The following is a 17,354-nucleotide window of genomic DNA, read 5'->3' on the forward strand; positions in this document are numbered from 1 at the left end:
CTGCTAGACCTGGGATCGGGATACCTGTCGCTCGCAATAGGCCACTGCCTAAGGAACACCCCCCCCCCCAAAAAAAAAAAAAAGTAAACACATTTCCAACGTGATAGAAACTTGCACTCTATACGCAGGCAAAATGGAGACCTCCTTCTCTGTAATCACATTCGTGGGGGGGAAGCGTCAGCTCTGCCACCTAGTGGCCGCGACGAGCCTTCGCATCGATCCTCGCAGTTGGACAAGAAAACGCAGAGCGGCGCGTACTGCCCGCGTAGATCTCGCCGATCCAGTAGCGCGTCCACTTCTTTGGCTTTTCCGTTCAGTTTCGGCGGCGATTAAAAATCGGGCGAAAAGACGGATTTGGTCCCGTGTGGTTTGACAACTGGACGACTTTCGAGCTGCTGGAATACGGCACCTGCAGAGCCGGTAAACGTGAATGTGGCTAAGCTTTAACCCCCCCCCCCCTTGGTTTGTGAACGCAGCTTCCAAGGAGGTGAAGCCCGGCCCAGGATCTGGAGGAAATCCTCTAATGGGGACTTACGGGGGGGGGGGGGGGGATGCTTGGCGCAGCTCAGGAGGACCGAAGCGTTAACGCCACCCGGAGTTTGACAGGTAAGGGGGGCAGGGCTGGGCTTTGGAAACCGACCGAAAGGGGCTCGATGAGACCCGACCCCCCCCCCCCCCCCCCCCCGGAATTTTGATAAGTAGTTTCGACCCCTTAGGGCTCCATGGCTGAAATGTGGCTTGCAAATTGGATTTTGCTCTAGCATTGCTGGCTTTGCTTATGAGATAGCTGTGAAACTAGTCATTCTTTGGCTAAAAAGTTAATTCTTGGACTCAGCCTATGGGTTTGTTTGAAAACTAGGTTTTTACTGTTATAAACCCTCCTTTATTGATCTCTCTTAGTATTGATATTCCATTTATGGTCTAAGTGGTTTACATTCAGGTACTCAAGTCTATTTCCTAATGGGGGGGATTAAGGGACTTGCCCAGGGTCACAAGGAGCAGTGGTGGGATTTGAACCCACATCCTCAGGGTGCTGAGGCTGTAGTTCTAACCACCATGCCACACGCTCCCTTTCTTGTAGCTTTATCGTTTTCTTTTCAGACAAGCTGGATCTGACATTGGTTTCCTGGCTTTTTTTTTTTTCTTCTTCTTTCTTTTTCGCTAGTGTAATCATCGACTCAGGTGAGATCACTGAAAGACACAAAGCGCATATTTAGAGGTGTTTTTTGCCTATGTGAGAATTTCTTTGCAGGGTGTGGCTGACCGTCGAACCTCAGTTCTAAGAATAAGGTAAGATGAGAAATAGGTTTGCGAAATCTAGCAGGGAGCGCGCCAGACCTAACAAACCACGTGTGCTCTGGAACTGCAATCTTAATATTATACACCGTGGCCAAGTGATTGGTTATTGCCATTAATATATTGTTGCATTATCTTAAAGGTAGCATATTTCTCTGCATCCGTCATAAGACTGACATTGCATAAAAGTGTCTGGGATTTGGGGTTTTTTTTTTAAATCATGGAAGCTTTTTAAATTTTATTTTTTTTTTTTTAAATAAAACCCTCTGTGTTCATCCTATACTGGTCCTCACAGGGCAACGTAGGTCAGCGACCAGGGGCACTAAAAACTCTTCACAAGCACACACTACAGACAAATCCTAAGAGCGCTTTCTGATCAGCGCAAAGATTTTTCCAACGCATAATGAAGCAGGTGGCAATGAAAGAAAGTGACATTGCTCTTGTGTGAAAAGCACTTATTAATATAAGTCCAGGAGGCACCGGTAAACTGTTCAAGTGCCTTCTTGAAAAACAGCCTCTGTATTGAAGCGTGATATTCATTTTGACTTGGACTAAGCATAAATATGCATGCTAAGAAGAAAGAGCAGAAAAAAATAGATTTAGCCGATGTTTATCGGAGACAGATGCCAGAGCATCTTTTGTTTGGTCGATGCCTCAAGTCACGGTCACTGAAAATAGTCCCTTTCTAACATAGCTATCCGTAATGAATGAGTCTGGCGTGCATTTGTTGTTGAGAGACTGGTTCTTAAATCCAATATACGAGGGTCATTTCATAAATAATGCACATTTATTTTTATTTTTAATTTACATGTTTTCTTTTCAAGTATTTCTTTACAATCCTTCAATAGAGTCTCCCTGCTTTGCAATGACCGAGTCCCAACGTCCGGGAAACCTCATTATTCCGTCCAAGACACCGTTTAAGTTCAGTTGCCGAATGGCTCGGGTACCGGCGGAAGAAAGCTCTTCCAGAGATGCAAAACGATGTCCACGCATAAGTTGTTTCAACTTGGGAAAAAGGTCAAAGTCTGGTGGTCTCATGTCTGGACTGTAGGGAGCAGGAGGTAACACCTGCCAGCCGTATTGGCGTAGTTTTTCAGTGACGAGTGGAGAGCTCTTATCTTCTCCACGGCCAAAAACATTTCGACAAGCTCAATCAAAAGTCAAACAAATGATGATTTTTGCTTATGATCATGAAGGCATCATCATCACAGACAAAGTTCCATGTGGAAGAAGTGTCGCAGCAGTGTATTATCGTGATTTTTTTGCAAAAAAATGCACAACACCCGACCTCAGTTGCTCTTGGCTTCATGACAACGCTCGCCCGCACATGGAGAATGTCGTCATTGAAAAACTATGCGAATACGGCTGGGAGGTGTTACGTCATGCTCCCTACCGTCCAGACGTGAGTCCACCAGACTTTGACCTTTTTCCCAAGTTGAAACAACCTTTGCGTGGACATCTGGAAGAGCTTTCTTCCGCTGGTCCCCGAGCCATTCGGCAACTGAACTAAAACGGTGTCTTGGATGGAATAATGAAGCCTCCCGGACGTTGGGACTCGGTCATTGCAAAGCAGGAAGACTATATTGAAGGATTGTAAAGAAATACTTGAAAAAAAATATAAAACATGTAAATTAAAAAAAAAAAAAAAAAAGGTGTGCATTATTATGAAATGACCCATGTATGATGTTGCAGGGGAAGAGTGGACACTTAGCCCTGCACTCGATAAATGTTACTCAAATTTTGCCACCTAACTTTCGGTGTGATCCCGAGTTGTGTGCGCCACTAAATCGGTTCATGAGCCACGAACACTCGAATAATTGTCTGCGAGTTAATTAGCACTTAACTCGGAGTTGCATGCACAGCTTCCTATGCGTGATTCTATAAAGAACCACTCCTGCGTTTGCACACGACCCAAAAAGGACATGGCCATGGGAAAGGGCATGTGTGGATCACAGGCGTTCGCAAAAGTTATGCGCGTTGATACAGAATTGGTGGGATGTGTGCCCAACTTGGCATGCTAAGATTTACACCGGCTTTAAGGCCTGGCGCATAATTTTATGGTGCTTGATATTCCGCATTGTCCAACATATGGATCACAGTGGTTTATATTTCTCTTTTTTCAGGTACTCTAGGTATTTTCCCTATCTGTCCCAAAGGGCTCAGTCCAATTTTAGTCACGGGAATCAACACTATGTGCTGTTTTTTCTCTTTTTAAAAAAAAGTATTTACCCCTGTTTTACAAAGCCAAGGTACCGGCTACTGCATGGCAAACACACCGATGCCCATTAAATCTCTATGGGCGTTGGAGCGATTAACGAAGCAGTAACCACGACCGCAGCTTTGTAAAAAGAGCTCTTAATTTATCAACTGATTTGGTCTTATCAAGTTAAGCGCTATATTAAATATTTGAAAAACTTAAACATTCTTTCCTTATCAACAGAAGATGAATCCAGAGACCAGTGGGATTACATCCATCAATCAGCAGGTGGAGATAGAGAGCACTTGATTTATCCTCGAGTATATCTTGGATGCACAGACTCCTGCCAACCAGTATACTCTATCTCCAGCAGGTTGATGGCCTGTTTCCTTGTTAATTTTCCTCCCTACGTTTGGACTGCTTTGGTACATCCCACTGGTCTCTGGATTCATCTGCTGTTGATGACAAGGAAGGGAAAATTATGTCCTTACCTAATAATTTTCTTTCCTTTAGTCATAGCAGATGAATCCAGAGCACCACCCTGTTGCAGGGGTTTGTCACTCTCAGGCACTGTTTCAGCATGCTTTCGGCTGAAATTGCACTCTTGATTTTGTAGCATCAATGGTGCAGGTAGTACATGTGAGGGAATGAAGTTGCATATGCATCGTATGTTTCATATGTCTCATTCCATTTATGTGCTTTACTTTGTGTTTTAATTCAACTGCTTTCATCCAAGATATACCCGAGGATAAATCAAGTGCTCTCTATCTCCACCTGCTGGTTGATGATGTAATCCCATTGGTCTCTGGATTCATCTGCTGTGACTAAAGGAAAGAAAATTATCAGGTAAGGACATAATTTTCCCATAAAAGACGTTCATGCAAGATTGTTCTTTATAGGATTATCCTGGCACCCAAGTTCAGGCACCATTTTCTTAATCTAGACCTTAGTGCCGTGTATCTGACTGTGTCCTCTAAGTAGTCTGTGCAAGCCCTGAGATGCCTCTCTTCACTCATTCTGCTGTGGAATAGTAGCCTAATGTATAACAGTGGGCTGAGAATCGAGGAAGCCGTGTGGCTATTTGTGATTTTAACAAAGACATTTAATCTTCCAAGGGTCGTGGTTAATGGAAGTCACTCGAAGGAAGGAAAGGTGAGTAGTGGAGTCCCTCAGGGATCAGTGCTGGGGCCAATCCTATTCAATATGTTTGTGAGTGACATTGCTGAAGGGTTAGAAGGAAAAGTGTGCCTTTTTGCAGATGATACCAAGATTTGTAACAGAGTAGACACCGAAGAGGGAGTGGAAAATATGAAAAAGGATCTGCAAAAGTTAGAGGAATGGTCTAATGCCTGGCAACTAAAATTCAATGCAAAGAAATGCAGAGTAATGCATTTGGGGATTAATAATCGGAAGGAACCGTATATGCTGGGAGGAGAGAAGCTGATATGCACGGACGGGGAGAGGGACCTTGGGGTGATAGTGTCCGAAGATCTAAAGGCGAAAAAACAGTGTGACAAGGCAGTGGCTGCTGCCAGAAGGATGCTGGGCTGTATAAAGAGAGGCGTAGCCAGTAGAAGGAAGAAGGTGTTGATGCCCCTGTACAGGTCATTGGTGAGGCCCCACTTGGAGTATTGTGTTCAGTTTTGGAGACCGTATCTGGCGAAAAACGTAAGAAGACTTGAGGCGGTCCAGAGGAGGGCGACGAAAATGATAGGAGGCTTGCGCCAGAAGACGTATGAGGAGAGACTGGAAGCCCTGAATAGGTATACCCTAGAGGAAAGGAGAGACAGGGGAGATATGATTCAGACGTTCAAATACTTAAAGGGTATTAACGTAGAACAAAATCTTTTCCAGAGAAAGGAAAATGGTAAAACCAGAGGACATCATTTGAGGTTGAGGGGTGGTAGATTCAGGGGCAATGTTAGGAAATTCTATTTTACGGAGAGGGTGGTGGATGCCTGGAATGCGCTCCCGAGAGAGGTGGTGGAGAGTAAAACTGTGATTGAGTTCAAAGAAGCGTGGGATGAACACAGAGGATTTAGAATCAGAAAATAATATTAAATATTGAACTAGGCCAGTTACTGGGCAGACTTGCACGGTCTGTGTCTGTATATGGCCATTTGGTGGAGGATGGGCAGGGGAGGGCTTCAATGGCTGGGAGGGTGTAGATGGGCTGGAGTAAGTCTTAACAGAGATTTCGGCAGTTGGAACCCAAGCACGGTACCGGGTAAAGCTTTGGATTCTTGCCCAGAAATAGCTAAGAAGAAAAAATTTAAAAAATTTAAATTGATTCAGGTTGGGCAGACTGGATGGACCATTCGGGTCTTTATCTGCCGTCATCTACTATGTTACTATGTTACAATGTCTCAGGTACAAACTTAGGGGCCTTTTTTTTATTGAAGCTGAGTGTGTGTTCCATGCTACACAATCTATTTTAAATTTATGGGCCATGTGGCATTTAGTGAAGGCTAATGCCCATTAACGCATTAAGCTTTAGGAAAGCGACTCTTATAGATTGTAAACGCCCTGAGAACAGGAAAATATCATGTCTCAATGGAACCTGCCTTGAGCTAAATCCCCAAACAATACAAATAGCATTCTGTGCAAGGCAAAAAAACACAATCTTCCTTCACTGCTGTGTTCTCTGCAGGGATGAGTTCAGATTTTACCAGCCAGTAAAAAAAAAAAAATAAAAGCAGCCTGGGGTGGTAAAAATAAGTTAATGGTAGGGAGGGGGAGAAAGACAACAAATTGACCAATGGCAAAAGTCGTTCCACAGAACATCCTAGATTAGTGGCTCCAAAACTTATCAGGTTTTCAGGGTATCCACTCTATCTCTCCTTATCAAATCTATCTCATGAACGTTCATCAAAGATTTCCTGCACAACCTATTTGGGGATCCCCCTTTGGAAACCAGTATCCTAGATATTGAAAGAGGGGAGACAGTGGTTTCGTTGATCCTTGCTCTGTATTATTTGTGTTTATAAAATGACAATTGTACAGACTAAGTTTCTTTTTATACTTTAATGAAATAAGTTCAATATAAAATCCTAACTATTCGAGGCTTGTGCGGATGGGATCAGACAGTTTGCGGTGACGGGGTAGAGATGGGGCTGGCTGAGCTCGCAGGGACAGGGCGGTGACGAGGACCAATGTTTTCCCCGCGTCGTTCTCTAATCAGAGTCCCGCTCTCCCCTTCATCTAATGCAGGGGTGTCAAAGTCCCTCCTCGAGGGCCGCAATCCAGCCGGGTTTTCAGGATTTCCCCAATGAATATGCATGAGATCTATTAGCATACCATGAAAGCCGTGCACGCGAGTAGATCTCGTGCATGTTCATTGGGGAAATCCTGAAAACCCGACTGGATTGCGGCCCTCGAGGAGGGACTTTGTGATCCCTGCTCTATATGGATGCAAATCCCTAGCATTGTAGCTGCATCTCACACCCTCCTACGTGCAGAAGCAAGTGCAACATTTTTATTCACTCTACTTTTGTTAATGGAAATTGTGCTGTGCTTAAATCCCACATAAAGGCCGTTTTCGGCCGCACGGCACTCGTGGCATTAGGCAAACTCTGGAACAGTGGTTCCCAACCCTGTCCTGGAGGACCACCAGGCCAGTCGAGTTTTCAGGAGATCTAATGAATATGCATGGAGCTGATTTGCATGCCTGGCATCTCCATTATATGCAGATCTCTCTCATGCATATTCATTAGGGCTATCCTGAAAACCCGACTGGCCTGGTGGTCTTCCAGGAGAGGGTTGGGAACCACTGCTCTAGAAGGCTTCTTGAATGCCATCACCTGTTTTATAAAGACGTCCAGAAGTCTCCCCAGGAATGCCAACTCCTCATGCACAATTTTACGTCTGCCTGATTATAGCGTGTGTCTGGAACGGATTCAGAATGCGGCAACGGGACCGCCTTAGCGGCACATCGAGCCAGGGTCTTCAAACGCTGCATTTGCTAGGCTGCCCCGTTATGTCGTCGCATCCAATTTTGGATTCTTTTGCCGGTTCGTCAGTCACTTCGTTCAGATATTCCATCGCCCCGGCTCAGATCACGTGACCCTGCCTTCCGCCTTTACCGAAGGTGATCCTGGTTTTCTTGACTGGGTCCTCGTTATTGGACTCTTCTTCCGCCCGAGGTGTATGGTGAATTCAGTCAGGCTGTATTTAAAACCAGACTGAAGGGTGTCGGGTCAAAAGCGCGCCGGGACAAAGGCGCAAACGCGGAGCCGCGCACCAAAGAAAATGACTGCTTTAAAGGGCTCCGACGGGGGGGGTGTAGGGGGAACCCCCCTACTTTACTTTATATAGATCGTGCCGCGTTGGGGGGCATTGTGGGGGGTTTGGGGGGTTGTAACCTCCACATTTTACTGAAAACTTCACTTTTTCCCTAAAAAACAGGGAAACAGTTAAGTTTCCAGTATAATGAGGGGGGGTTACAACCCCCCAAACCTCCCACAACGCCGCCGCGATCTGTATTAAGTAAAGTGGGGGGGGGGGTTCCCCAACAAAAAACCCCGTCGGAGCCCCTAAAAACACTCTTTTTCTTCGGCGTGTGCTTCCCATCCTGCGCTCAGTTGTCGGTGCGCACCTTTGTCTTCGGCTGTTTTGTCTATGAACCGACTGAAGACGTAACTCCTTCACCTTATCGTAGAGAGCTCTGTTGCTGGTAGGGGACTCTTTTCTCACCATCCCTTTCCCCTGCTTCCTCACTCTATCAGGTTTGCTGCTTGATTATTCTGTTTCGTTTCTTTCTTTTTCGGGCTCTGTTGGGCTACTGAGTTTGAGGAAATAAAATGAAAACTAAAATCTAAGGGGGCCAGTTCTACAAAGTGACACCTAAATTAGGGGCGTAGCCAGACACCCAATTGTGGGCGGGCATGGGCCCAGGTTGGGTGGGCGGATAAACCCAACCCCATAGATGATCCACTTCCTTCCTCTCTCACCTGCCTGCAGGTGATCCGATCTCTCAACCCCTCCCACTTCCCCCACTATACCTTTTAAACAGTAGATCTTCGCCGGCAGCAAGCACTGCTTGTGCCAGCCCCACTGCCTTCTCTCTGGTTCAACTTCCTGTTTCTGTATAGGCTGTGGGGCCGGCGCAAGCAGTGTGAATCAGTCACTGCTCGCTGTCGGCTGTTTAAATGGTACGCGGGAGGGAGACGTGTTGGGAGTTTTCTGCGGGTGGGGCTTGGGGATTCCCGCCAGCCATATCAAAGGTGTGCTACTACAAGGTGGGCCTAAGCTCAAAGTGGGTGGGCCTGGGCCTACATAGGCCCACCTGTGGCTATATCAGTGACCTAAATGTAGACATAACAAAGGTGATTAAAAAACAATTAATTGCATGATAGGTGCTAGAGAGTGACACGGGCACAAATTTGTCTCCGTCCCTGCAGGAATTCAATTTACCCATCCCGTCCCCGCGAGTTTTATCATTGTCCCTGTCCGTGCCTCATTCCTGTAAGCTCTGCCTTAACTGCACAAGCCTGAACACTTATGATTTTAAAGTGTTTGAGGCTTGTGCAGATGAGGACGGAGCTTAGGCATTGGTGGAATGAGGCATTATGACATCACAACCTGAGCTCTAGAATGTTGCTACTTAGGATTTTAAAGGGTTTGAGGCTTGTGCAGATGAGGACGGAGCTCAGGCATTGGTGGAATGAGGTCTTATGACATCACAATCTGAGCTCTAGAATGTTGCTACTTAGGATTTTAAAGGGTTTGAGGCTTGTGCAGATGACGGAGCTTAGGCATTGGTGGAATGAGGCATTATGACATCACAATCTGAGCTCTGGAATGTTGCTACTCATGAGTGTTTGAGGGTTGCGCAGATGAGGACGGAGCTTAGGCATTGGTGGAATGATGCATTATGACATCACAATCTGAGCTCTAGAATGTTGCTACTTATGATTTTAAAGGGTTTGAGGCTCGTGCAGATGAGGGCGGAGCTTGCAGGAATGGGGCAGGGAAAGAACTCACCGGGACGCGATGGGAAAATGAGTTCCCGCGGGGACAGGGAAAAATTTGTCCCCGTGTCATTCTCTAGTAGGTGCCTAATTTGGTTGGCACCTAAAACTTCCAGGTAGCTGCCTAGATCGAGGCACCGACCAGAAAGTAGGCACAGTTAGGGGTGGATAGTGGCAATTCTTGGGTTTTTTGGTTTTTTTTTCACGGCGGAACCTACATTGGATTTAGGCGCCGGTATTTAGGACAAGAAAACCCTGGCATAAATAGGGGATGCCTACCGGTGCTTAAGTCTGATTTCGGTGCCGCTAGGCGCGAATCTCAAGGTTGCCGGCCGCTATGCGCTGTGTTGCTCGGCACCTATGTTTTAAGTGCCATTTATAAAATCGGGGACCAAATGTCCAAACCTACTTGTTGCCTCTGTTTCAGGTTAAGACTGCTTTATTTTTTTTTTTTTAAACCACAACCAGCCCAGCGGAAATCCAAATAAATGCAGGGGAAATTAGAAACAACTTCACTGAACATAGCAACCTCACATAGATCCTGAATCACAATTGTTTGAAAGGCATAGATCTTATATCAGGTTATAATTACATTACATTAGTGATTTCTATTCCGCCATTACCTTGTGGTTCAAGGCGGATTACATAAGAATTGTCACGAAATTAGGTAATACATAATAGGAAATTTGAAAATTTTAGATTTGATAAGGAGTAGATAGTGTAGTAGGTGAAGCTTGGGATCTGGTCGTGTTAAATAGGTTTTATGTATTGTTTGAAGAGTAGGGGTTTTGTTTCTTTTTTTGAAGGTTTTGTAGTCTGTGCTCGAAGACAGCAGATTGGTGAGTTGTCTGTCTAGTTTTGCTGCTCTGGTGGCCATTAGGTTGTCATATAGTTTTTTTTGTTTGACATTTTTGGTTGGCAGGTGTGCGAATAGTGAGTGGGTTCTCCTGTTTCTGGTTGAGGTGGATGGAGTTAGTCGGTTGTTCCAGTAGGTTGGGTTGTCTCCTTTTGTAGCTTTAAATAGTAGGCAATAGAATTTGAAGTATACTCTTGCTTGTATTGGGAGCAGTGTGAGTCGTGGTATGCCTCTGTGATGTGGTCATATTTTTTTCAGCAAATAGATGAGTCTTTGTATTGTTTGTAGTTGTTTTATCATGGTCGCTGGGCAGGGGAGATATAGTATGTTGCAGTAGTCTATTAGTCCAAGGATTAGAGATTGTACCAAAAGTTGGAATTGTTTCCTGTCGAAGAATTTTCGGATTTGTCTTAGGTTTCTCATAATTACTTCATGTGCTCATAGAATGCTAGTTTACAAGGCGCCAAGCGGTATAAAGAAAAACTCTTCTACCAGTGGTGCAAAATAGTGGTCTAATCATGGCTCATACTATTGCCAAAAAGGTGCTTTGAAATACAGTTACCATTGGCGTGCCTCAAAGTTCCGTTCTTGGGCCTGTTCTTTTTAACATTTTTGTAAACGATATTGCTGCAGGGCTGTCAGGTAAGATTTGCCTCTTTGCGGATGATACCAAAATCTGCAATAGAGTAGACATGCCGGATGGTGTGAATAACACGAAGAAAGACCTGGGGAAACTTGAAGAATGGTCAAAAATTTGGCAGCTAAAATTTAATGCTAAGAAATGCAAGGTCATGCATTTGGGCTGCAAAAACCCGAGGGAATGGTACAGTTTAGGGGGTGAAGATATGATAGAGATGTTTAAATACCTACATGGTGTAAATGTGCATGAGGCTAGTCTCTTTCATTTGAAAGGAAGCTCTGGAATGAGAGGGCATAGGATGAAGTTAAGAGGTTATAAGCTCAAGAGTAATCTAAGGAAATACTTTTTTACAGAAAAGGTGGTAGATGCGTGGAACAGTCTCCCGGTAGAGGTGGTGGAGACAGAGACTGTGTCTGATTTCAAGAAAGCCTGGGATAGTCACGCGGGATCTCTTAGAGAGAAGAAGAGAAAATGGTTACTGCAGGTGGGCAGACTGGATGGGTCGTTTGGCCTTTATCTGCCATCATTTACTATGAATCTATAACCATAAAGCTCTATGACATCATAATGCAGGAATAAAGAGTCTTAGCCTATAGGAAGAGGAGATACAAATGTTAAGATCCTTAGCCAATAGGGAGAGGAGGAGATAGTGGATGCTGCGGATGGGCCATTTGGCCTTTATCTGCCATCAGGTTTCTATAACCATAAAGCTCTATGACCTCACAATGCAGGTGTAAAGAGCCTTAGCCTATAGGAAGTGGAGATGCAAATGTTAAGAGCCTTAGCCAATAGGGAGAGGAGGAGATAGTGGATGCTGCGGATGGGCCATTTGGTCTTTATCTGCCATCAGGTTTCTATAACCATAAAGCTCTATGACCTCACAATGCAGGTGTAAAGAGCCTTAGCCTATAGGAAGAGGAGATGCAAATGTTAAGAGCCTTAGCCAATAGGGAGAGGAGGTGATAGTGGATGCAGCGGATGGGCCATTTGGCCTTTATCTGCCATCAGGTTTCTATAACCATAAAGCTCTATGACCTCACAATGCAGGTGTAAAAAGCCTTAGCCTATAGGAAGTGGAGATGCAAATGTTAAGAGCCTTAGCCAATAGGGAGAGGAGGAGATAGTGGATGCTGCGGATGGGCCATTTGGCCTTTATCTGCCATCAGGTTTCTATAACCATAAAGCTCTATGACCTCACAATGCAGGTTTAAAGAGCCTTAGCCTATAGGAAGAGGAGATGCAAATGTTAAGAGCCTTAGCCAATAGGGAGAGGAGGTGATAGTGGATGCAGCGGATGGGCCATTTGGCCTTTATCTGCCATCATGTTTCTATGTAACATGTAACCAAAAGCAAAAGGCACTTAGCTTGGTGAAGTAACCCCAGCTTTGACACGAAACGTGTTTCGCTGACGCTACCTCAGAAAGCCGAGAAGCACCTTAAATTCACAGGCACCTTAGCACTCTTTAGCGTCCAGCATTAAGGAAAAAAATCTGCTCAGTGGCCTGTTGCTTGTGCTGGCATTGGCTTTCCCTCTGATGTCACTTCCTGGCCCCGCGTCCCGGAAGTGATTTTAGAGAGAGGCTGACCAGCACAAGCAGCAGGCTAGGGTGGTTGCAGTGGTGAAGATTTTAAAGAGGTACGGGGGGGGTGGGGAAGGTAGGGTGCAAATGTGGTGTGGGGGCGGAGAGGTGCCGATGCCCCCAGCAAGATGGCGCCTAGGATGGTCTGCCACCCAGTCCCTCCTTACTATACCACTGATTTCACTCAAACTACATGAGGGGTTTGGAAGCTGCCTCTTCGATAAATACATACACTTCCCCCTCCATATTCGCGGTGGTTCGGAGCAGATCCGGCCCGCGAATATTAAAAAAACCACGAATAATATTCGGGACGGTTCTGCCCCTAACCCCCGCTTCCCCCGGCTATTTTAAGCCCTGAAAGCTCCCCCCCTTAAGCCTTACCTGGTGGTCTAACAGGTTTTCGGGGCAAGAGCGATCTTCCCATGCTCCTGCCACGTGCAGATCGCTCACAGAAAATGGCTGCCTTGAGCTCCCGTAGTCTCTCGAGCCATTTCCCGTGAGCGATCTGCACGGGGCAGGAGCGTGGGAAGATCGCTCCTGCCCTGAAAACCCGCTAGACCACCAGGTAAGGCTTAAGGGGGGGCTTACAGGGCTTAAAAGAGCCTGAAAAATGAAAATGCATTTTTTGGTTAAAAACCGCGAATAAGCGAATCCGTAGATAGGGAATTTGCGAATAAGGAGGGGGAAGTGTATTATGAATCCCTCAAATTTCCTGCAGTGCTCTTAATATTTGCAGTATGCCCAAGGGAGCATTCATCCGGAGCTTTGGGTGTTCCTGTTGGCAAGAAGAAAGTGTAAATACGTGGTGAATTGGTGAATGGAGCAAGTGTGGATTTAAACGCCTTGCGAGAGGCATCTCAAGACGTTATTTCTAAAAGAGGAAAAGCAGGAAAACAACAAAGCAAACGCACAAAGAGGCAAGTGAGATGTCTTAAACCAGTCCAAAAAAGAAGATCCCTTCTTCTGTTATGGTCTCAACTAGGATCCCAGTTTTGGCAAGTGGCTTCCTCAAGGGACTAGTAAAGTACACTTCTCCCTCCGTATGCGCTGTGATAGGGCTGGGAACCCTCCACCCTTGTCTTAATGGTCTAAGATTCCCCTGCCCGAAGTTCCCACTATCAGGGATGTGAAATGTCAGGTCACTGAATCCACTCCGGGCTTTATTTCTCCCTTTAAGGTTAGTTGGCATTACCCATCCCCCACTCGCTATGCTTTGCTTGCGTACAGGGATTCTGGTTTAATTTACATTACATTACATTAGTGACTTCTATTCCGCCTATACCTTGCAGTTCAAGGCGGATTACAAAAGAGCTGACTGGACATTTCCAATGAAGATACAATATTATTTTGGTGGTTTTTTTTTTTTGGTTACATAAGAGGTGAGAGAGCTAGATAAATTCCGAAAGAATTTTCAATTGGATAGTAAGATGACTGTACATTTCTAGGTAATATAACAAATAGGTTATAATTAGGTTACAAATAAGATTACATTACATTTCAGGGATCTGTTTTCTTGGTTGGTGTTTTGAGGAGGAAGAGATTACCTAAGTGGAGGCTTTGGGAAGGGAATTTACCTGGGAAGGGGGGGGGGGGGGTTAAGATATCTGGATAAATTTTTTGAAGAGCAGGGTTTTGCTGAGAGTAGAGTCGGTGCAACGGATGGCCACCAGCATGGTCTCGGGGCTCAAGGATCTATTGTACGAGGAAAGGCTGAAACATTTGCGGCTGAACTCACTCGAGGAACGTAGGGAGAGAGGAGACATGATCGAGACGTTTAAGTGTATTACCGGCCGTATCGAGATAGAAGAAGAGATTCTCTTTCTCAAAGGACCCTCAGCCACAAGAGGGTATCCGCTCAAACTCAGGGGCGGGAAATTTCATGGCGACACCAGGAAATATTTCTTCACCGAGAGAGTGGTTGATCCTTGGAACGAGCTCCCGGTGCAGGTGATCGAGGCAAACAGCGTGCAAGAATTTAAGAGCAAATGGGACGCCCATGTGGGATCCCTTAGAGGGTTAAGCCAAGGGAACCTGTCACCAGGAGTGGGATCCCTAGGATAGTAGACTTGGGGGTGGGTCAGTAGAGTGGGCAGACCTGATGGGCTATGGCCCTTATCTGCCGTCATCTTCTATGTTTCCTAGACTCTCACTGGCTACCAATACAAGCACGAATTCAATTCAAATTCTACTGTCTATTATTCAAAGCATTAAACGGCTCTGCCCCCTCCTACCTAAGCAACCGCTTAAATCAGACCCTCCTCGCCACAAGACAAAGAAGAACCCGGACCCCTTTTGCCTTCCCTCCGCTCAAGGGCACTCAACGCAAGATGTTTGACAACCTTCTCGCGAAGCAAGCAGCAAAACGTAACCACTCCATTTCCCTGTAACTTCGAGTGTCCCCTAGTCTTTGTAATTTTTGACGGAGTGAAAAATAAGCATGCAGTGTTTTTGTGGTCAAAAGGTCAATGTTCTCTCTGAAGTTTCCAGGGCTACCCAGGCATGTAGGAGTCAGTTTTTCTGAAGCCTAAGTACTGAGCTAGGAGCTTTTTTCTTAGGTTTCCTTGCAAAAGTGTAATTACTTGTCAGGGGAATAAGTTTATCTTTTTTTTTTTTTTGACCTGTTACTGTTGGTCTTTTTTTTACCAGGAAAATGACACTGTCTTGAGTATGGGTTAATAAGTTTTGTTATCTTTTGCTAATGGAGGTAATTTTGATTGGGCTAATTACGGAATTGCTTTTCCCTAGTTTGGTATTATTATTGAGTGATTTTTTTTTTTTCTTTGATGTGGAATACATATACTGTATATGGTATTCTATTGTACATATTCTTCTGAATTTCTTGTTTTCTTTAAATTGAATTTTTACAATTATTGAATAAAATGATAAAAAATAGAAAATGAATAGTTATTTAAAAATGTATCCACCGCCTAAACCTAAGCGGTTTACAAAAAAAAATCCATAATAAAAACATCACATTAGGAAAAAAACAACACAAATCATTGCGCAACCTTCAGAATCCAGTTACTAATCCAGCCCAATTAATTATGCAACAATAAGTTGCAAAAAGCTGAGGGGTCCTTTTACGAAATGCTAACGTGTCCATAGACTATAGTGTTTAGTGCGCATTAAAACGACAAGCACGCCTTAGTAAAAGGACACCTGAGTTTTAAGCATTCTTTTAAAAGCCCATCTACTTGTACATAAACGCAAGAGGCCAGTCAATTCATTCTACAATCTTACTCCTGGGAGAACGGTATAGAAAATTGAATAAGTAGTGTGAAAAGTTTCAGCCTCTGATAACCAGAGCTGGTATTGTGACATCATAATGCCTCCTTCCACCAATAAGAGCCAACCTCATCAGCGATGTCACAATGGCTTGATTGCCCTTTACATTTTGATCTCTAGAATGGTGCAGAATAGAGAAAGACACAGGGACAGATTTTTCCCCGTCCTTGCAGCAACTCAATTTCCCCGTCCCGTTCCCGCGAGTTTTGTCGCCGTCTCTGTCCCTGCCCCATTCCTTTAAGCTCTGCCTTAGCCGCACAAGCCTCATGATTTATAGTGTTTGAGGAGGTTTATGCAGATGAGGACGGAGCTTAGGCATTGGTGGAATGAGGCTTTATGACATCACAGTCTGAGCTCTAGAATGTTGCTACTTATGATTTGAAAGGGTTTGAGGCTTGTGCAGATGACGGAGCTTGCAGGAATGGGGCAGGAACAGGAAAAGAACTCGCCGGGACGCAACGGGAAAATGAGTATGTCTTTGATGGTAATCAACCATATATTTATATATAGTAACCACTTCATTTTGAATTGGCCTAGATCAGTGTCTCAAACTGTGTGCCAAAGCACAGTGGTGTGCCCTGAGAGATTCATGAAGTTTATTTTATTTTTTAAAATTCCCTTCTCGTACACTAGAATAGATGACATGTATGTCACATTTGTAAGAGTTTATCAATATTATGAGCATCTGTGTGCATAAGGATATAACTGCCCGAACAAGCATCATTCTCTGACTTGATTGGTCCTTGAAAAATAACGGCAAGTAATTTTCCATAGTAACATAATAAATGACGGCAGATAAAGACTCAAGTGGTCCATCCAGTCCGCCCAATCATACATGCTCCATAAATGAATTTTGTTTAAATGGTCCTTTTTCTTAGATATTTCTGGGCCAAAAACCCAGAGCCCTGCCCAGTACTGTGCTTAAATTCCATGTACTGGAGTCCCCATCAAAGCTCACTCCAGCCCATCCTCAACTGAATGTCCATATACGGGACACAGGCCATGCAAGCCTGCCCAGTACTGGCCTTAGTTTCTTCAATGTATACTGTGACAGGGAAGCTCTTGTCACGGGTTCAAAATCTACTTTAAACCTTGCCACTAAAGCAAATGTGCCTATTTTTAGGCCAAGGAAGCTGCCCATTAACTCTGTTCGCAGTACTAAGATCAGACAGGCCGGGCAGAACAGAGAAGGGATGGCAGAGAAGAACAGACTACTTATTCCAAGCCACTATAATCCCTTTTATAAACCATCTGTTAATTCTCCAGTAAAACCCCTGGTTAGGCAATCTGACACAGTAAGGGTTAAGGAAAGGGGTGGAGCTGACAGGCAGAACATAGCTAGAGCACCAGTGAAAGTTACACAGCAGAATAAATCAAGGCCAGCTGAAAAGAGCGGGAGGCAATCGGGAACCTGGAGGGAAGGACGTTCCTCACAGAACAAGGAACTGAAGCCTAGGAGCTCTGTCTTACTGCCTTCTGCTAAGAAACCCCCTGTCCCCCTGCTCTATATATACACTGAGAATTTTTATTT

At 44.8% G+C, this 17,354-nt stretch overlaps 1 protein-coding gene across 6 annotated transcripts in view; it reads left to right on the forward strand.

Moving 5' to 3' along the window:
* HTR1E (5-hydroxytryptamine receptor 1E) overlaps positions 1–17,354 on the forward strand; it is a 148,217-nt gene that overhangs the window by 26,540 nt on the left and 104,323 nt on the right. Inside the window, exons 1-2 of one of the 6 annotated variants that reach the window (XM_033935660.1) lie at positions 131–606; positions 1,166–1,182. The exons of 2 other annotated variants lie outside the window; for them this stretch is intronic. The gene's annotated coding sequence lies outside the window, so the exon portion shown is untranslated. Of the gene's footprint in view, positions 1–130; positions 607–1,165; positions 1,183–1,209; positions 1,291–17,354 lie in introns of those variants that run through there. 3 more of the 6 variants (XM_033935659.1, XM_033935664.1, XM_033935662.1) reach the window with 3 other exon arrangements.

Source organism: Geotrypetes seraphini, chromosome 3 (assembly GCF_902459505.1).
Source record: "Geotrypetes seraphini chromosome 3, aGeoSer1.1, whole genome shotgun sequence".
NCBI classification, from domain to species: domain Eukaryota; kingdom Metazoa; phylum Chordata; class Amphibia; order Gymnophiona; family Dermophiidae; genus Geotrypetes; species Geotrypetes seraphini.